Source organism: Bombina bombina, chromosome 3 (genome assembly GCF_027579735.1).
Source record: "Bombina bombina isolate aBomBom1 chromosome 3, aBomBom1.pri, whole genome shotgun sequence".
In the NCBI taxonomy this organism is placed as follows: Eukaryota; Metazoa; Chordata; class Amphibia; order Anura; family Bombinatoridae; genus Bombina; species Bombina bombina.
The window spans coordinates 920,657,119-920,679,965 of NC_069501.1; the positions used below are offsets into that span (position 1 = coordinate 920,657,119).

The 22,847-nt window shown below is 37.4% G+C and overlaps 1 protein-coding gene across 1 annotated transcript in view; it reads right to left on the bottom strand.

Annotated features, from left to right (window-relative positions):
* The window catches only part of TDRD3 (tudor domain containing 3), a gene marked incomplete in the record, with an annotated part of 1,228,671 nt that overhangs the window by 162,189 nt on the left and 1,043,635 nt on the right, over window positions 1-22,847 (bottom strand).

Below are 22,847 nucleotides of genomic sequence, written 5' to 3' on the forward strand. Positions count from 1 at the left end.
TTAAGTAAACCTGCTACTCTGTCCCCTCCTCTGGCATCTTTTAGTATTCTTTCAATGCCAATGAACGAGAAGTATTGTGTGCCTACCCCATGTTGGCGGAAATGTTTGGCTACAGGTGACTTTGGTTCCTTATCTTCTAAATATAGGAGATGTTCTTGTATTCTGTCTTTTAGTGGTCGAGTCATTATACCTGTGTACTGATTGAAGCAGCATTTACATGTAATGAGGTAAATCACAAACTGAGAAGTGCAATCAATCCTCTGTTTTATATTGAAATTCTTATTAGTGTTGGTAGAAGTAAAGGTTAAAGCTTCTTCTATAAATTCACAACTTTTACATGGTATAGGACCACATTTATAAGAGCCAGGGTTTAAACTGAGCCAATTGCTTGTTATGTTTTTTTTTTGTCAGAGAAGTTCTTATTTGTCAGTTCTCCTAGTGACAGTGCTTTCTTAGCCACATATTTAACCCCTTTAGAGATAATGTTTTTAAACTTGTCATTACTTTTTAGAATGGTGAGACTGTTCCTGACAATATTGCAGATTTTGTGATACTGCCTACTGAATTTAGTAGTAAAGAAGATGTTATGATCCATGCAGGGTTTATGTTTCTTTGAGAACAATGTACTTCTATCTAAAGATTCTACCTCTACTAATTTTAGTAAGCTGTTTGTTGTAACCTCTTTGAATTAGTCTCTCTGTCAAATCATTTGCTTCAATTAGATAAATCTCTTTGTTAGTGCAATTCCTGCGGAGCCTTAAATATTGCCCCTTAGTTATGCCTTTTTTTGAGATGTGATACATGACATGAAACAGCTCTTAAGATAGTATTTTAGACGTGGGTTTTCTAAAAGTGGATGTGATATTGTTGGATTGATTCACACTTAATTTCAAGTCTACATATTCTATACTAAGGTTGTTGCTATTACTAGTGAAGGATAAATTAAGGCCATTATTATTCATATATGTCATGAATTTTTCTATTGTGTTATTCTCATTGCCAGACAATGATCAAATCGTCAATAAAGCGCCCGAACGGTATGATGTTATTTTTAAAGAAGAAGCTATCTGCAAAGACGCGGCACAGCTCCATCCAACCCATATAGATGTTGGCATAGGCCAGGGCAAACTTAGCCCCCATGGCTGTGCCGCGTCTCTGCAGGTAATATTCACCTTCATGTACAAAATAATTGTGGCTAAGCAGAAACTCTGCTACTTTAACAATGAAGGTAATGAAACCTGTTTCATAGTCTGTGTGTCTTTGTAAAATGTCGAACATAGCCTTTAAACCTAAGGTGTGGGGTATGTTCGAGTAGAGGGCAGCTACATCAATGGTGAGCCATTTGTACCCTATTTTCCATTTGATATTTTTTAGTTGTTGGATCAGATGAGGACTATCTTTTATATATCCAGGCAGGGCTTGTACAACTGGTTGTAAAATGTGGTCAAGCCAACCACATAGTCTCTCACAAAGCGAGCCTTGGCTAGCCACTATGGGTCTTCCTGGGGGTTTGGTTATACTTTTGTGAATGTTTGGCACTATTCTGAAGCTAGGCAATGTAGGTGCTTCAATTTGGAAGTAATAGGTAAGTTCAGGGAACATGTGTCCATTTTCCCTTGCGGTGTCTAAGAGGCTGCTTAATTTAGTTTTAAAGGATATTGTAGGATTGAATGTCAGCTTAGTGTATTGATCACTGTCACTGAGTTGCATTTTATTTCATTCAAATAGTCCTTTGTATTTAATAGGAATATTGTCTGCCTTGGTTACAATCAAATCAGGATTATTTTATAAATCACAAAGTGCTTTTCTTTCTTTAAATGTTAAGTTATCTCTGACTATCTTATGTGTTGGGTCTTCCAGAGTTCTATTAAGTTCATTTAATTATTTTTCAATAGTTCTCTGGAATAAATCTATCAAGTGATCCCTGGCGTATACAGGATAAAAATATGACCTGTTTTTAAATAAAAATGTGGTACACGTGTCTTTTAGTGTATTAGATCTTATAGTGTGTTGTTGCAAGGAGATCAGGTTAGTCAAATCCTGAAAGTCTGTGTACATTAAACCAACTGTGACTGAATCAATATCAGGTGAAGAGTGTGTAAACGGAGAATCCTTTATATCGAAAAAGTGTTTTTTTAAAATAAGTTTTCTAACAAATTTGCTAGTATCAATTAGTGTTTCAAATAAATCAAAGTTCTTTGCAGGTGCATAAGATAAACCTTTATTAAATAAAGTGATATGAAATTGTGATAAGTTAAAGTCAGAGAGATTAATTACTGCTATTTCTTCGTTGTTTTTCTTATCCTGCTGGGGTATCTAAATGATTGTTCTCCCTTTTTAGGGGTGTTAGTTTGTTGGTGTGATTTTACCAAGGATTTCAAATTTTGTCTTGTAGTAGAAATATGGTTGTTATTGTCAGTAGGTCCAGGTGTAATTGCCTCTGCCTCATCACTGGTAGTTTATACTGTTTACCCTTCTTGGTAGTCAGTGTCTATGCTAGAAAAAGTCCACTTTCCTGGAAGTCTGATTCTTAGTATGTTGTTTACCTTTATTACCACCTATATTGGTGTTTTTCTTATTGGACCCCTTGTGTCCTGTTGGTTTAGATTCTTGCCAAGAATACACAATGTCTAAATCATAATCCTTTCTGTCCCTAGGGTATTTTTGGACCTGTAAGATAGAGTCAGGTCCAATTTTTCTATTGTATTATCAAGTAACCTTCTCCTGCTTTTTGTGTTTTAGGAATTGCTTCATACAAATGATGGAGTAATTAGTGAAGTTGGGATTCCATTCCTCCATAAACACTGGATTATCCAAAGCAAAGGAGGGTCATGAATAGTCCTCGTGGGACCTTGTTTTCTGCTATACAGAGTTCCAAGAACTCAATATCCCACCATAAATTTGTCTCCTTGTATCATAGTCTTTCTAAATTAGTAAAGACTCCATCTAGATTATCTTCCCTCACAGAATCTGGTACATGGCTGTGACCTTTTAGGGCTATCTACATAATTAGCTTCCTTTTGCCATCTACTACCCCTGTGGGATAGGTGCCAGTGGCCATGTTGGGAGCTATGAGTATGCCCTTACGTAATTAAGAAAAAAACAGTGCTACAGTTAATTGTGTTAAATAAATAAGATTTAAAGCTGAATAAAGTAATAACCAAGTCACTGGGAAGAAAAACAGTGCAAATCACAACAATAAAGGAGTGCTTGGTCTAATCCACAGTCTCTTATACTCAGTAAAAAAGAGATCCAATAAGTGGATTAATAGCCAATGAATGCTGTAATCCTGGGAATAAAAGTCAATAAGTTGAATCAAAGATAAGAGTGTCCTTTCTCTCCCCCCCACAATTACCTCCGCTTTTGCCTCTATGCGTACTAGTCTGCAGAATAGCGATGTAGTCCATTGCCTGTAGGTCGGTCAAGCTCTTCAGCTGTTACCACTGTTACTGTGTCAGGTGGAATGTCAGGACTCACTGCAGACTTCTTCCCAAACGAGTGATGAGACCCCTCTGGAGCAGGTCCCGTCTGTGTGTCCCCTCGGCGTGCTGTAAGCTGCGAGCGTGTGGTGGTAGAAGGTTCCTGGTGCGTCACCAGTGAAGTAAAATGATAGGCTGTTGAAAGGAGGGAGGGGGGAGCTTCCTCTCCAGGAGGAAAAAAGCTCAACTAGCTTTCAGCAGACCAGTATGGCGGTATTCCCAGCCGCGGTAATGCAAAGGATTCAAAAAGAGGAAAGCCACGCTGAAACTTGGAATTTCTTATAAACGCGAAGTTTATTGGATAAATCCAGCCGGTATAAGTTACAGGTCACAGTCAGTGTTTGCCTGAAATGTTTCACGTGTCCTTCATGCGCTTCTTCGGAGGCTACTTAGAATCTGGTATCACAGAGTTATATGTATGTGTCAGACCAATCCGTAAGGTGAAAGAACAACACTGTCATTCATGAAAGATAATGTCACTATTGGACTTAGTTGTGCTCCATATGTAGGGGTCATCATACATATGTTTATACATAATATCAGAATTGCGATTTGTTTAACAACAAGTACTATTATGATTTAAAAAGAGTAAACACAGTTGATTGATAATAAATGGCTTCAGCTAAACACTAACCATGAATGAAAGAAACGTTTTTGTGTTATCATTCATATTCTCTGAAAAATGGTCATGAATTCATAAATTCTGCCAGGGTATGTAAACTTATAAGCACAACTGTAAGATACCACAATAAGAAGGTATGAGGTATGTCCAAAAGTATATAACTAATGTAGAAAATACTTGTCGTCAAAGCGACCAAGGTTGTAGTTAAAAAGTGGAGTATGCTATATGTTATCAATTGAGATATAACTCAAGGTACATATTAACATTGAGAACAAGTGAATAATATTATCAATGTTAATAGACCTAAGAGGAAAGAGATAAGAGGATAGGTTAATAATGGTATTAAACTAGGGGACAAAATGGTCTATATAAATCTATAATGGGATAGTTTAGGGCATTATTATAGGGAGGATTTAGAAATAGAGATCCACATCTAGACGTCTGTTACTTCCTTCTGGATACCTAGTATTGAGTTTTATTATCTAAAAAACTTCTCTTTTAAGTAAACGTGCTACTCTATCCCCTCCTCTGGCATCTTTTAGAATTCTTTCAATGCCAATGAATGAGAAGCATTGTTCAAAAAGGACTATTTGAATGAAATAAAAATGCAACTCAGTGACAGTGATCAATACACTAAGCTGACATTCAATCCTATAATATCCTTTAAAACTAAATTAAGCAGCCTCTTAGACACCGCAAGAGAAAATGGACACATGGCCCCTGAACTTATCTATTACCTCCAAATTGAAGCACCTACAATACCTAGCTTCAGAATAGTACCAACAATTCACAAAAGTATAACCAAACTCCCAGGAAGACCCATAGTGGCTAGCCAAGGCTCACTTTGTGCGAGACTATGTGGTTGGCTTGACCACATATTACAACCAGTTGTACAATATGTGGATATATAAAAGATAGTTCTCATCTGATCCAACAACTAAAAAATATCAAATGGAAAATAGGGTACAAATGGCTCACTATCAATGTAGCTGTCCTCTACTCGAACATACCCCACACCTTAGGTTACAAAGACACACAGACTATGAAACAGGTTTCATTGCCTTCATTGTTGAAGAAGCAGAGTTTCTGCTAAACCAAAATTATTTTGTACATGAAGGTGAATATTACCTGCAGAGACGCGGCACAGCCATGGGGGCTAAGTTTGCCCTGGCCTATGCCAACATCTATATGGGTTGGATGGAGCTGTGCCGCGTCTTTGCAGATAACTTCCCCTTTAAAAATAACATCATACTGTACGGGCGCTGTATCGACGATTTGATCATTGTCTGGGAAAACACTAAGAATAACACAATATAAAAATTCATGACATATATGAATAATAATGGCCTTAATTTATCATTCACTAGTAATAGTAACAACCTTAGTATAGAATATCTAGACTTGAAATTAAGTGTGAATCAATCCAACAATATCATCACATCCACATTTAGAAAACCCACATCTAAAAAATACTATCTTAAGAGCAGTTTCATGTCATGTATCACATCTCAGCTTCAAAGGGGTTACAACAAACAGCTTACTAAAATTAGTAAAGAGGTAGAATCTTTAGATAGAAGTACATTGTTCTCAAAGAAACAAACCCAGCATGGATAATAACATCCTCTTTACTATTAAATTCAGTAGGCAGTATCACAAAATCTGCAATATTGTCAGGAACAGTCTCACCATTCTAAAAAGTGATGACAAGTTTAAAAACATTATCTCTAAAGGGGTTAAATATGTGGCTAAGAAAGCACTGTCACTAGGAGAACTGACAAATAAGAACTTCTCTGACAAAAAAAAACATAACAAGCAATTGGCTCAGTTTAAACCCTGCCTCTTATAAATGTGGTCCTATACCATGTAAAAGTTGTGAATTTACAGAAGAAGCTTTAACCTTTACTTCTACCAACACTAATGAGAATTTCAATATAAAACAGAGGATTGATTGCACTTCTCAGTTTGTGATTTACCTCATTAAATGTAAATGCTGCTTCAATCAGTACACAGGTATAATGACTCGACCACTAAAAGACAGAATACATCTCCTATATTTAGAAGATAAGGAACCAAAGACACCTGTAGCCAAACATTTCCGCCAACATGGGGTAGGCACACAATACTTCTCGTTCATTGGCATTGAAAGAATACTAAAAGATGCCAGAGGAGGGGACAGAGTAGCACGTTTACTTAAAAGAGAAGTTTTTTGGATAATAAAACTCAATACTAGGTATCTAGAAGGAATTAAAACAATGAATACAAAACTATACTGAAGGTATAGAAATAGAGTGCGCCAAATAACATATAACAAAAACCAAGAAAAATCTCGTACTATATCAATATACCATAATAAATGGATATGGATTTAAACTATCATTCATTTGGTGTAACTAATTGGTAGTGAAAGAGTGTGCGTGGTCTGTGAAAACGGTTTTCCTATGTAAAAATATATAAAAGATATAATATTTCAATAGTGGGTTATAAGGGTATAGTAGTCAAATATAATGGTGATCATAAAATGGTGTTCATGAACAATATTGGCCAGTGCAGCTGCAAGCCTAATACATGTGATACACCAAAAAAAAATAAAAAATTAAAATTAAAAATTGAACATCATAATACAAAAACCCTTATTAGCATGTAAATAAAAATGAAACAGCATAAAAAAGTACAAAGACGAAAAACAAAAAAAATCAACACATACTAGTGATGCCCAAAAATATATAGGAAGTGTCCATATCCGGAAAGAGGCGGCAATGCAGACGGGGCGGCAGGAAATATCAGAGGCGGTGGAGGAATCGGGAACCGCCGGAGAGGTCAGAGGGGTGGAGGCAGGAGCACACACCGGGTGATGACACGCAGCAAACACGGTCAGTAGTGCTCAATTTGAGTACCCACCCTCTGAGACAAGGGGAACAAGAGACATTGTCTAAAGGACTTTCATTTTGTCCAACACAGCAGAGACTTGATACCTTTACATTGCAAAAAGACTTACATCGTTTTTTTAGATCCCTGAAATTAAAGTGTCATTTTTCAGAGGGGAATGTTGGTAATGTAAATTTCTCTGTCAATAAGGATAATGTATGTAACAAACTTGGGCTTAACTCACTAGGTTTATATAATAAAAGCAACTTCACGCCACAAACAGTGAACCCAGGTGTGAGTACATACATACAATTGGTTGAGAATGACATAGGGAAACTCTGTAGAAATGGGTTACCCTAAATATGCACATTCAAATCTTAACTTTAATAGAGAGGATTGGAATAATATTAGGAGTCTTAAAGAAAATACAGGCTATATTTTTAAGGAGGCTGATAAGGGTGGTGCTTTAGTGGTCCTTGAGAGAGATTACTATATACAGGAAATTTTGGGCCAGTTGGCGGATGGTGAAGTGTATCAATTGTTGTCAATGAATCCAATCTTTAAAGTAAAAAAAAGAGTTGGAAGCATGTGTCTTAAGGGCCCAGAAGATTGGAGTGATGAACACATTTGAAGAGTATTTTGTTTATAACCATCAATTGTTTCATCTATATGGCGCCACCTGGTGGCGATATATAGATGATATTTTTGGCATTTGGGGGGGGGGGGGGGGGACATTGGAACCCTGGAACAGTTTGTTAATGATCTCAACAGTGCTACACAGCATATAAAGTTCAAACTCACCATAAGTGAGGAAAGGATTGATTTCCTGGATACCTCAGTGTACAAACAAGATGGGCTGTTAGCTGTAGATCTTTTTAAAAAACAGACAGATTATAATAATCTACTGCACTATAAGAGTGCGCATTCTCCTGCTCTGTTAAAGAGTTTACCCAAAAGCCAATTTATGCGAGTAAGACGAATTGTCTCAGAAAGATTATTGGAAATGGGTGAACACTTTAAAAAGAGGGGATTACAAGTAACTTAATTGAACAGGGGATTACAGATGTACTGCAGATCCGTGGACAGAATTACTTAAGGACAAAATGAGAAATAAGAAGGATAAAAGAATGAATATTCTCCTTGGAGTAACCAAATACAAAAAGTACTAAAAAACATTGGCACATTTTACAAATTTCTAATCCAAATGTTGAAGAATTCTCTAGTCCCCCCATGGCTGCCTTTAAAAGGGGCAAGAACCTTAAAGATACATTGGTTAAAGCTGATGTGGGCCCAAGGGGTAGAATTACCCAGGGACACATTGGGCATAAAACTTGGGATGTTTTCCATGCCTTAATTGTCGAAACTGCAATAGTATCATTAAAGGCCCCATTTTTACCCATCCCTCGTCGGGTAAGAAATATAAACTTAAGGATTACTATACTTGTAACTCTAAGTTCGTGGTGTATCTAATTAAGTGCCCATGTGGTTTAGGGTATGTGGGCGAGACCACCAAGATGGTACGAGAGCGTATTAACCAACACAAAAGTAATATCAGGACAGGAAAATTGGATGCTCCTGTATCCCACCATTTTATAACTGCTGGACACCAGATTAATCACCTTAGATTCCAGGTGTTAGAACAAATTAGTCTTCCTAGGAGGGGTGGTAATAGGGTTAGGTTGTTAAAATATAGAGAATTATACTGGATTCATGAACTGGGGACTATGATACCCAATGGGATGAATAGGGAAATGGATTGGAGTGTATGTCATTAAATATGGATGATTAGGTACTTGATAGTAGTTTAACTGGCAGGTTTTTCTAAAAAAAATTTGGGTTTAAAACTTCAGGGATACGGATAGTTACATTTACTCAGTTCTTTTGATATCTTTTGTTGAAAGTCTTTTTTTGGATAGATTGGAATTTAAATTCATTTAGCTAATACCTTTTTAAATTTAATGCTGAACATGTAAAAAGATTTAAGAACTGGCATAAATTTTATATAAAAGAATTTTTTTAGGTTGACCTTTTTGGTTTTTATCCTTTGTTGAAGGACGTTCTTGGTAATTGTTTAAGAGCTCCAAAAAGTATTCTTTTTTCAAGATGACCATTTAATAAGATCTAATTGGAAGGGCAACAATTAAAATTGGCTTTTCTTCAAAAGATATTTGAATTAGCAATGTTGAAAAAGAATTAAGAAAAAATCCCCTTTTTTATGTTTTGTATGTTATTTTTTGAAAATAATACATTGCAATACAATAACTAATGACAATAAGTGTATATTCAATTATTTTTTGTACCGAGTAGATTAACTTGATGTATGATTAACAATGAAGGAAAAAAGTTTTTGTTCTCTTTATGTCCTTTGTTGAAAAACTATGATAAATGTAATTAGAGATGTAAATAATGACCACTAGATGGCATTAAGCAAAACAAAAAAAAGTTTGTATTAATTGAACACAGGTGAGAACAGGTGTGGTGGGTGGAGCCGCAGCCTTTATAAGGTTTGTTTTTAGAGTTGTATGTTAGACATGAATAAGGACATGGGTCCGAAACGTTGTCTGTTTTAAGTGGCACAATAAAATAATGATGTTTTAATACAGATGGTGGTGCAGCTATATCATTATTTTTGGACTGACTTCTTGGGACCTTGGTGCAGGTCCAATAGTTGGCACACCTGCAAACAAGCTGATTTATACCCTTGGTGCTTGTGCAATTCTTTGCTTTCTACATAAAATAATGAGTGATATCTCACAAAGTAACTCAGTCTCTGGTGCGGTAGTGAGCTGATGTAACATTGCTGCTGGTCTTGAAACTGAATGATCAATCAGTACATCTGCAGAATGGATACAAAAAGACAGCGCCTCATAGTGCAGCAAGCTCCAAAAAATGGAGTGACAAGTGAACAACAAACTTATGGAAATATACTCACAAGTATACTGGCACTCTTATTGAAAGAAGTGCAAATATGCAGGCTGACGTTTTTCAGCAGTCAGTACGCTGGATTATGGATGATGCGATGTATCGTGAGTGTGGCTGTGGGCTCTCCTCCGTCGGCAGCCGGGAGTCTCCTATGAAGACACAGTGGGAGGTATGCGGCTTCTGCTTGTAATGGGAGTTCGGTAAATGTTGACAAAAGCTAGCCGTATGTAAAGAAACAACTTGTATGTCCAATACCTCCCAAGAAACAATAAACACAAGTATTGCTAACGAAAGTCTTAAATAAAATCAAATAGTTATTTATTGGTGAGCTTAAAACGCGTTTCTCGGCCGTTTCATCATTAACTTGATGAAACGGCCAGGAGCTTACGGCCGAGAAACGCGTTTTAAGCTCACCAATAAATATTTAATTTTATTTAAGACTTTCATTAGCACTACTTGTTAACAGACGTCTAGATGTGGATCTCTATTTCTAAATCCTCCCTATAATAATGCCCTAACTATCCCATTATAGATTTATATAGACCATTTTGTTCCCTAGTTCAATACCATTATTAACGTATCCTCTTATCTCTTTCCTCTTAGGTCTATTAACATTGATACTATTATTCATTTGTTGTTCTCAATGTTAATACGTATACACCTTGAGTTATATCTTAATTGAGAACATATAGCATACTCCACTTTTTAACTACAACCTTAGTCGCTTTGACGACAAGTATTTTCTACATTAGTTATATACTTTTGGACATACCTCATACCATCTTATTGTGTTGTCTTGTATATCTTCTAATCAGTGTCATATTGACATCCTTAGGTTTATAATAACTTTACCATGTCCTTTCAATTTGCGTTGTAGTTTTATAAGTGGGTATGATCAACATTTTTAGTATATCTGATTGATCCCTTTTTTTAATCATATCTTTACAGACATATATTGGTTATCATTGCGCCACTCCTTATTTCTTATCTTTTTTTTGTATCAAATAGGCTATGTTTACATTTGTTTTTTTATTTATGTTTTTTTATGTATTTATTTCATCCTTTGCCATTTGTGTGCTATATGTTTAAATTGATTCATTGTTATAGTAACCTTATCTATTTCAGCTAATAGCACTTGTTAAACAAATTGCAATTCTGATATTATGTATAAACATATCTATGATGACCCCTACATATGGAGCGCAATTAAAGGGCCACTAAACCCAAAATCTTTCTTTCATGATTCAGATAGAACATACAAATTTAAACAACATTACAATTTACTTCTATTATTTATTTTGCTTCATTTTTTAGATATCCTTATTTAATGAAAAAGCAATGCACATGGGTGAGCCAATCACTTGAGGCTTCTATGTGCAGCAACCAATCAGCAGCTACTAAGCATATCTAGATATGCTTTTCAGCAAAGAATATCGAAAGAATAAAACAAATTAGATAATAGAAGTAAATTAGAAAGATGTTTAAAAATGCATTCTCTTTCTAAATCATGAAAGAAAAAATGTGGGTATCATGGCCCTTTAAGTCCAATAGTGACATTATCTTTCATGAATGACAGTGTTGTTCTTTCACCTTACTTGTGCTCTCCATATGATTGGGATATCTTTATTGGATGTTGTAACATCGTTACGGATTGGTCTGACACATACATATAACTCTGCGATGCCAGATTATAAGTAGCCTCCGAAGAAGCGCATGTACGCATGCGCGATATGCGTCAGGCAAACACTGACTGTGACCTGTAACTTATACCGGCTGGTTTTATCCAATAAACTTCATGTTTATAAGACTTTCTACGTTTTTTTTTCCCCTTTTTTTGAATCCTATATATATATATATAAAGTCAAAATTAAACTTTCATGAATCAGATGTATGTCATTTTAAACCAACTTTCTGATTTACTTCTATTATAAAATTTGTTTTGTTTTCTTGGTATCCTTAATTGAAAAGAATACCTAGGTAGACAAAGCAGCAACAAGGCACTACAGGAAGCTAGCTGCTGATTGGTGGCTGCACACTCCTGTCATTGGCTCACAACTTGTGTTCAGCTAATTCCAAGTAGTGCTTTGCTGTTTCTTCAACAAGGGATACCAAGATAATTAAGCACATTTCATAATAGAAGTAAATTGGAAAGTTGTTTAAAGGGACACTGAAGCCAAAATTTTTCTTTCGTGATTCAGATACAGCATGCAATTTTAAGCAACTTTCTAATTTACTCCTATTATCAATTTTTCTTCATTCTCTTGCTATCTTTATTTGTAAAAGAAGGCATCTAACCTTTCTTTGGTTCAGACCTCTGGACAGCACATTATTTATTGGTGGATGAATTTATCCACCAATCAGCAAGAACAACCCAAGTTGTTCACCAAAAATGGGCCGGCATCTAAACTTACATTCTTGCATTTCAAATAAAGATACCAAGAGAATCAAGAAAATTTGATAATAGGAGTAAATTAGAAAGTTGCTTAAAATGTCATGCTCTATCTGAATCATGAAAGAAAAAAATTGGGTTCAGTGTCCCTTTAACATTGCATCTGAAGCATGAAAGAAAAACGTTTGGGTTTTATATCCCTTTAATGTTTTTTAGACAAAGTTCCCAAGCAGGGAACCTGTTTGCCCAATGTTAAAAATTGAAGCTTATGAGATTTTTTGTTAGCCCACTCTTCAGAAAGTACAAAATGAAAACTATTTGTACGACCATAAGACTCTAATAATTTGGTCTGTGCATGTTATTGCATGAAAATGTTTTCAGAAAGGGAACCTGTCTGTACCCCCTCTGGCCTTTGCGGTAGCATCAGGCTGTCAAAATGTAACATTGCACAAGCAAACACTCGTACAGCCCTGCTCTCGCACAGCCAAGTGTATGACAGAAGGGCCTGTCAGTCATCCTGAAAGAATAAGTTTTGGATGTTTGACATCCACTACCTCTGAGGATTTTGAGATGCTAAAAACCAGCAGTGAAAAGAATAGTGCTTCTTAATTTTGGGTTGCAAATATGCATGAGCACGCCTGCACTAAAACAGCACTTAAGACGCTTATGCAGCTTTAAAAATGGGTTTTCTTAGTATCTTTAAAGAAATTAAAAGGAAAATCATATATACATTACAGTTGTATAGTTGAATTTTTAAATCAACTTATTCTTCAAAAAAATGATATTTTGTATAGGCTCACTTACATTATAACACTGACGTAAAATAATCATCCCTGACAATGAAATCAGAAATACTGTAGGTTAAGTTTTCTAATGAATCCTATAAAATGTGCTTAGATTATAGAGGACAAATAACTCATATTTAATCATACAAATTATGGAACTTAAATAATATAAAAGGTAAAGGAATGGGTCACTCTGTTCATGTTCTACTTACAAAGCAGACCTATGATTTTCCTACTTTGCTTTTACTTTAATAACAGAATTTAGCTTTCAAGCTAGGCTGTCCAATAATATATTACCTACTGCTTTAACAAACCCTTTAAGATTCCTCCCACTTAATATAATTGTCCTAAGAGCCAACAAACATGTATCACTGCTGTTCTGAGAAGTCACTGATCATCAGCAGTCAGGTACACACAATTATCTTTTTGTTATTTAATAATAGTGCCTAATGCCTTGGTATTAGCAAGTAACAGTAGTGAATGCAACAGAAGTGAGCAATATGGCTGTACTTGAAAGAAAAAATAATAGATAGATAATTACTTGATAGATCAGGTTTATATTTTAGTGTTTATTTTTGTAAGCGTCAGAATCACTTTACAGCTTTTTATCCTCATAAATCCTTCAACCTACATTATGCGCTTCATTCATTTTCTTTTTTTATTTCCTTACTGCTTTTATTTCCAGGTGGGAGGATCTACCTTTGTCTTTTTTGAGATTTAAGATTTTACAAAGCAGTTTAAGACTATTAAAGCAAACACAATTATTTTCTTACTTCTTTTTCGCATGCAGGCTGTCCATTGTGCAGGTTTCTCATAACTTTACTTAAAGGGACAGTCTACTCTAAAAATAAACTTTCATGATTCAGATAGGGCATGCTATTTTAAACAACTTTCCAATTTAACTTTTATCACCAATTTTGCTTTGTTCTCTTTGTATTCTTAAATGAAAGATAAACCTTGAAGGTCACCTCTTATCTGAATGCATTTTGACAGTTTTAACCACTAGAGGGCATTAGTTAATGTGTGTCATATAGATAACACTGTGCTGACGTATGTGGAGTTACCTAGGAGCCAGCACTGATTGGTTCAAATGCAAGTCTGCCAAAGAACTGAAATAAGGGGGCAGATTGCAGAGGCTTAGATACAAGGTAATTACAGAGGTAAAAAGTGCATTAATATAACTGTTGGTTATGCAAAACTGGGGAATATGTAATAAAGGGATTATCTATCTTTTTAAACAATAACAATTCTGGTGCAGACTGTCCCTTTAAGAATCATTTAGTTTAAGTAATTGCTTATATTACAGAAATGCAAAATTCCATCCTATTTCTTATCAAGTGTTTTGTGAGAGTTTTTAATCTTCATAATCTTTTGTTTAAATCTATGCTATTTACATAAAAAAAAACATAGCAAATGCAACCTACTTCTCTTGGTGGACAGTTCTGGCAGTGAAACATAATTCCCCTAAAGCTCAGTTTTAGAGTTTCCAGAAATAATACAAATATGATAAAACAGTGGAGGAGATAGCAGATTGTTTCTGTGCTGGGGCTAAGATATTGATTAGGAATCAGATTTGCATTGTCATATATGGAGAAAACAAGTGATGTAGGAATCTATAAGGCCTATTATATGTTGGTAAAAAGGTTGTTAATATATAGACAGGAACGGCCAATCACTTCACTTCTGTAAGTTATGGTTGTCAGTACATGTCACTCAAACAACCAATAGCAAGACACTTCTTGCAACAAAAACATTTGGTGATTGACTTTAGATTCATCTTGATAGATCATGTCCCATCACTGAGCTGGGGTGGGTTACAGGGTTAAAGATTGACAGGACTAAGACTTCTATAACAAGAGGCTATGTGGATACACAAACTTGACAGAGTGGCAATGTTATCCATGAGTGTCCTATAAATAAAGACAATGGATTCAAATTATCTTTAAGACATTACATTTCACTGATGCCATATTTTGCTTCACTACTAACCTATGACTTTGCATCTAATTTGACCTAAGGGTATAGACATTGACGATGAAGAGGGACTTAATTTGCTAACAATTCTACTGCTTGATTAATAGTTCATTTAGACCATTGGTTTTCAAACCTGTCTTCAGGCTTCCCTAATAGGCCAGATTTTGAGGATATCATCTGAACTGGAGCACAGGTGAAACAATCAGCTGATTAGGAAACATGGTTATTTTACCTGTTCTCATCCAAGGTAATCATGAAAATCTGGCCTGTTAGGGAGATCTTAGAACAGGTTTCAAAACCTGTGATCTAGACTACTATTTTTTGTCAAATGTTCAAGTTTGTCACTGCTAATGTGCTATTTGCTAGCTTTTACACACAGGGATTAATAAGGATAATATTTTAATCTTAAATACTGTTATTTGAGATTATCATATGCCATAACATAAGCATATATACATATCTGCAGAAGTTATTCTAATAAGAGTGCTGAATTCCCTGACATTTGTTGATGCATGTTTGATTCTTCTTTGTTTAGGCCACATGCAAATCAGACAAACACACCTGTAGTCAGAGCATGCAGACCAGGTAATATAGTAAGGGCATAACATTAATTACAGAGCTAAAACCAACTACTAGTCTTAAAATAAGCTGCACTGGAGGAAATATAATGTACTACTTTGGGAAGAGAAGAAGCTTGAACGCTTCTGTGAAATGTACATGGTCACCTACTAAAAGTGGGAACTAATGAATATGCTGATTAGATGCTAAAATGATGATATTCTAAAAAACATTTAAATTTAATAAAGGAAAACACTTAAGGAAAAGAAAATGTATGCTTACCTGATAAATTTGTTTCTTTTTAGACACAATGAGTCCACGGATTTCATCCTTACTTGTGGGATATCATCTCCTGGTCAGCAGGAGGAGGTAAAGAGCACCACAGAAGAGCTGTATATATAGCTCCTCCCTTCCCTCCCACTCCACTCATTCGACCGAAGTTAGGAAGAGAAAGGAAAAGCCAAGGTGCAGAGGTGACTGAAGTTTAACAAAAAATAAAAACCTGTCTCACAGAAACAGGGCGGGCCGTGGACTCATCGTGTCTAAAAAGAAACACATTTATCAGGTAAGCATACATTTTCTTTTCTTTATAAAGACACGATGAGTCCACGGATTTGTGGGATACAATACCAAAGCTATAGTACACGGATGAAGGGAGGGACAAGACAGGGAACCTAAATGGAAGGCACCACTGCTTGAAGAACCTTTCTCCCAAAAGCAGCCTCAGCCGAGGCAAAAGTATAAAATTTGTAAAATTTGGAAAAAGTGTGAAGAGATGACCAAGTTGCAGCTTTGCAAATCTGTTCAACAGAAGCATAATTTTTGAATGCCCTAGTGGAATGAGCCGTAAATCGTTCAGGAGGCTGCTGTCCAGCAGTCTCATATGCAAAACAGATGATACTCTTCAGCCAAATAGAAAGATAGGTAGCCGTAGCTTTCTGACCCCTACGTTTCCCTGAAAAAACAACAAACAAAGAAGAAGATTGTCAAAAATCCTTAGTCGCTTGTAAGTAAAACTTTAAAGCACGGACTACGTCTAAATTATGTAACAGACATTCCTTCTTAGAAGAAGGATTAGGACACAAAAAAGGAACAACAATCTCCTGATTAATATTCCTGTCTGAAACAACCTTAGGAAGAAAACCAGGTTTAGTACGTTACACCATCTTATCCGCATGGAGAATCATATTGTAATGCCGAAAGCTCAGATACTCTTCGAGCAGAAGAAATAGCAACCACAAATAAAACTTTCCAAGATAATAACTTAATATCTATGGAATGCATAGGTTCAAACAGAACCCCTTGAAGAACTCTAAGAACTAAATTTAAACTCCAAGGAGGAGAAATTGGTCTAAACACAGGCCTGATTCTAGTCAGAGCCTGACAAAAGGATTGAAAATCTGAAACATCTGCCAGACGTTTGTGTAACAAAACAGATAAAGCAGAAATCTGTCCCTTTAAGGAACTTGCTGACAACCCCTTCTCCAATCCTTCTTGGAGAAAAGACAAAATCCTGGGAATCCTAACCCTACTCCATGAGTAGCCCTTGGATTCACACCAATAAAGATATTTACGCCATATCTTATGGTAAATTTTCTTGTAACAGGCTTATGTGCCTGAATTAAGGTATCTATGACCGAATCAGACAAACCTTGCTTAGATAAAATCAAGCGTTCAATCTCCAAGCAGTCAGCTGCAGAGAAACTAGATTCGGATGATGGAAGGGACCCTGAATGAGAAGGTCTTTCCTCAAGGGGAGCTTCCATGGTGGCTGAGATGACATGTCCACCAGAACGGCATACCAAATCCTGTGAGGCCACGCAGGGGCGATGAGGATCACCGATGCCCTCTCCTGTTTGACTCGAGCAATCACCCGGGGAAAGAGAGCAAATGGAGGGAATACATAAGCTAGGCTGAAAGACCAAGGCACTGCCAAGGCATCTATCAGCTCAGCCTGGGATCCCTGGACCCGTATCTCGGAAGCTTGGCATTCTGAAGAGATGCCATGAGATCCAACTCCGGCCTGCCCCATCTGAGAATCAGTTTGGAAAATACCTACGGATGGAGTTCCCACTCTCCCGGATGAAATGTCTGTCTGCTCAGAAAATCTGCTTCCCAGTTTTCCACCCCTGGGATGTGGATCGCTGACAGATGGCAAGAGTGAGACTCCGTCCACTGTATTATCTTGGCTACTTCTGTCATCTCTAAGGAACTCCTTGTTCCTCCCTGATGATTGATGTAAGCTACCATTGTTATATTGTCCGATTGGAATCTGATGAATTGGGCCGAAGCTGAGGCCAAGCCCGAAGCGCATTGAATATTGCTCTCAACTCTAGGATATTGATGGGAAGGAGAGACTCTGCCTGAGTCCATACGCCCTGAGCCCTTAGGGAGTTCCAGACTGCTCCCCATCCTAACAGGCTGGCATCCGTTGTCACTATCACCCATGAGGGTCTGCGGAAGCATGTCGCCTGGGATAGATGATCCAGCGACAACCACCATAGAAGAGAGTCCCTCGTCTCCTGATCTAGATTTATTTAAGGAGACAAATCTGTATAATCTCCATTCCACTGCCAGAGCATGCTTAATTGCAGAGGCCTGAGATGAAAACGAGCAAACGGAACAATGTCCATTGCCGCCACCATCAATCCGATTACCTCCATGCACTGAGCCACTGACGGACGAGGATTGGACTGAATGGTTCGAAATATATTCTGAATTTTTAACTTTCTGACCTCCGTCAGAAAAATCTTCATTGAAATAGAGTCGATTAGAGTTCCCAGAAAGGGTACTCTTATCTGAGGAACTAACAAACTTTTTTCCAGGTTTACCTTCCACCTGTGAGTCCTTAGGAAGGAAAGCACAATGTCGGTATGGGACCTTGTCAGTTGAAATGACACCTGGATCAGTATATCGTCCAGATAAGGCGCCACTGCGATGCCCCGCGGCCTTAGAACCACCAATAAAGACCCCAGAACTTTTGTGAAACTTCTGGGCGCCGTGGCCAGACCGAAAGGGAGAGCCACAAACTGAAAATGTTTGTCCAGAAAGGCAAAACTCAGGAACTTGCGATGATCTCTGTGGATAGGAACATGAAGATATGCATCCTTTAGATCCACTGTTGTCATAAATTGACCCTCCTGGATCAATGGAAGAATGGTACGAATAGTTTCCATCTTGAAAGATGGAACTCTGAGAAACTTGTTTAGACTCTTGAAGATCTAAGATAGGTCTGAAAGTTCCCTCTTTTTTGGGAACTACAAACAGATTTAAATAAAACCCCTGTTCCTGTTCCTGAATTGGAAAGGGACAGATTACTCCCATGGAGGAGAGGTCTCTTACACAGCGTAAGAACGCCTCTCTTTAAATCTGGTCTACAGATAATCGTGAAAGAAGAAACCTTCCTCTGGGGGAAGAATTTCTGAATTCCAGTTTGTATCAATGAGACACTATATTTATTGCCCAGGGATCCTGAACATCTCTCATCCAAGCCTGATGAAGAAAGACAGTCTGCCCCCTACTAGATCCGGTCCCGGATTGGGGGCCAACCCTTCATGCTGACTTGGGAGCAGCAGCAGGCTTCTTGGATTGTTTACTCTTGTTCCAAGACTGGTTGGGTCTCCAGGTAGACTTGGTCTGCGAATAGTTCCCTTCCTGTTTAGAGGAAATTTCAAAAGGAACGAAAATTACTCTGTCAACCTCTCTGTTTGGATTTCTTATCCTGAGGGAGAAGATGACCCTTGCCTCCTGTGATGTCAGAATTTTTTTTCTTCAAGTCAGGTCCGAACAGGGTCTTCCCCTTGTAAGGAATAGCCAAAAGTTTAAACTTGGATGACATATCCGCAGACCAAGATTTCAACCATAAGGCTCTGCGTGCTAAGATGGAAAAAACGAACTCTTAGCCGCCAATTTGGTAATCTGCAGAGAAGCATACATAATAAATGAATTAGCTAATTTAGAAGCTTTAATTCTATCCTGTATCTCTTCCAAAGAGGTCTCAGTTTTAAGAGATTCTTCTAGAGCATCAAACCAATAAGCAGCCGCTCTTGTAACCATAACAATGCAGGCCGCCGGTTGCAATAGCAACCCCTGATGAACATAGATCTTCTTAATTTCTTATCCATAGGGTCTTTGAAAGCACAACTATCCTCGATAGGAATAGTAGTTTGTTTAGCCAGAGTGGAAATAGCTCCTTCCACCTTAGGGACCGTCTGCCAAGAGTCCCTAATAGCGTCAGCTATCGGGTACATCTTCTTGAAAACAGGAGAAGGAGAGAATGGAACACCTGGTCTCTCCCATTCCTTAGCAATAATCTCTGAAGTTCTCTTAGGAACTGGAAAAACATCAGAATAAGAAGGGACTTCTAGATATCTGTCCAACTTACTCAATTTCTCTGGAGGAACTACAATTGAATCACAGTCGTCCAGAGTCACCAAAACCTCCCTCAATAACAGGCGGAGGTGTTCAAGTTTAAACCTGAAGGAAACCACTTCTGAATCTGTCAGTGGCAAGACACTCCCTGAATCAGAAAGTTCACCTTCGGATAGGACCTCCATACTCTCCAATTCAGAGCCCTGGGAGGGTACATCTGAGATCGCCATCAAAGCATCAGAAGATGTATGGACCACGTGGGTTTCCTTCCTTCTGCGTTTGCCTTGAAATACGGGAAAGGCAGATAACGCATCTGAAAGTGTAGATGACATAACTGCTGCTATGTCCTTTAGTGTGATCGCAGCAGACGCTGCAGAGTTAATTAGCTCCGCTTGAGCGGGCGTTAAGGGCTGTGACCCTTGGGGAGAAAGTTGCGGCATACTCTGAATCTCATCAGTTGAACCCTGGGAAGCATCTGCATTTATCAATTTTTTATCAAGAAAAATGTACTCTCTAAACTGTAATGCCCTCTCAATGCATGAGGGACAAAAAGTAACAGGAGGTTCCACATTGGCATTCAAACACATGGAACATGTACTGTTCAGAAGATCTTCCATGATAAAAATAATGCAAAACAAATCTTGGTCGTGGCTCCTTTAAATATATAATCTGATAATTTATAAGTCAGAAAAAATTTAAGGTAACAGTCCTAACATGGATGCTGTCTGTTAAAACCCTCTGGAGCAGAGAGTATACTGTGCCTTTAAAATTTAAACATTAACAATTTTATTGCACCAAAAATACACTGACCGTTAAACCTAGATACTGTATAACTAAGAGAAAAAAGTGCACCTCTCCGCCTCAACAGCACTGCTGAGGCGCCTACCTGCCCCCACGGTACACCGACCACTGCTTACTGAACTTCAGAAAGCCTAAGACCGCCTGCTTTAACCTATAACCATGCGGTCTTAGCGAACACCTTGCTGCCTGTTGAAAACTCTGCCGGATGTCAGGAATAACCATGCGGTCCTTCCGGAGTAGTAAAAAAACTGTGCGGCTTCCCCTGAAGCGCGCAAAGTTAACCCCGCCCTTCGTGGGCTGCAAAGGATAAGTTTTTAATTTTCCGGTTAAGCAATATAACATTCGATCGCCGGACAAAACAACAAGTAGCCCAATAAACTAAGTACTGAAACAGTAAACACGTACAGCCCTAAATCAGAGTCTTAAGTATCAGAGCTCTGCTAAAAGCACACAGATTAATTCATCACAGTAGGAGCCTTTAATAATATAGTCCTTCGTCGTGACTCACTCCCACCGCATCTCTCTCAATCTTCCCTGAAAGTCAAGTGGTACATAGAAATGAGGGTAGCCCTGACAATAAAGGATTATTTCCCCACTAACAGATAGGTAATAGTTACAGCCGCTTCTGAGGTAATGAATATCCCAGAAAAGTAAAGAGCTGCACATACCTCTATGCTGAGCGACAGCATGACTGATCCCACATGATCAAGAGGTCTTCTCCCTCCTGTAGTTCTGTGGAGACATACAGGGTCTTAGTTAATATCTGCTAAGACCATCATCTGCAGGGCAGCACTCAGTCTGGGAGGCGCAGTGAGAATTTTAATCCCACCAGTTCCCATTGCTTTAAAGTCACCTGTAGCTCTACTCTAGAGGCTGACAAGGAATACGCTACAACCTATAATAAAATAGCACTCACTGGTACCATTTTAAAAATAATAAACTCTTGAAGAATCTAAACTAACACCTCACTTTACCTCTTCCTATCACTAACACAGGCAAAGAGAATGACTAGAGTGGGAGGGAAGGTAGGAGCTATATATACAGCTCTGCTGCTCTTTGCCTCCTCCTGCTGACCAGGAGGCGATATTCCACAAGTAAGGATGAAATCCGTGGACTCATTGTGTCTTTAAAAAGAAAGTATACTTTCATTATTTAAATTGACCTGCTTTTACTGTAAAAAAAAACAAAAAAACATTTTATGTATGGTAGCAATTTTACACATTTTTTTTTCTCCTTATTGGCCTCAGCAAAGAAAAGAAGGCTTTTCAATAGGTTTAACACTGAACTGCTGTTGAGTTGTAAAACACTAACAAAATGACAGCTTCAAATTATGTTGCGCTATTTCTAGTTTAATGTAGTGCTAAAACTGCTGATATTGATATCTATTTAATGTCCCTTTATTTGTTATTAAAGGGACATAATACTTATATGCTAAATCACATGAAAGTGATGCGGCATTACTGTAAAAATCGGATAAGAAAATATCACCTGAACATCTATATATAAAAAAGGAAGATATTTTTTACCTCAAAATTTACTAAAAATAACAGATTCTATAACAAAGTAACTAAGTCTGTATATAATTGTAATGAATCTTAAATATGTAGGTTTATGTGATGAGGGGGAGAAATGTTTTTTTTACCAATAGCAAAGCTGAAGAGATTACAATTTCATAAAATGTCAAATCATGAACTCTTTTTAGGCCTTTTGTTTTAGAGCTTCATAATATAAACAATGTTTCTAAAACCATTTGAATACACTGTTGTAAGCTGTAAGATGCATCCTCTGAGCACAGTTTACAAATGCAGCACTTTTTTCTTAAAGTGATTGTAAATTTTAATGACTTACGGCCCAGTATCTATAAATAATCTTAAAAAACAGGGGCACTTTAATTCATTAAAATTTTGAAAGATACTTCATTTTTTAAATATTTATCATTGTGTGATAGTAAACATACCGCCGGCTTCCTCCAATCGTTGCGTGTCCCATATGGCGCCCAGCTCATGAGGAACGCAACAATTGGAGGAATCTGGATTAGTCATTAATCTGCTAAAGAAAGTAGGAGATGCGTGCGGAGGAAC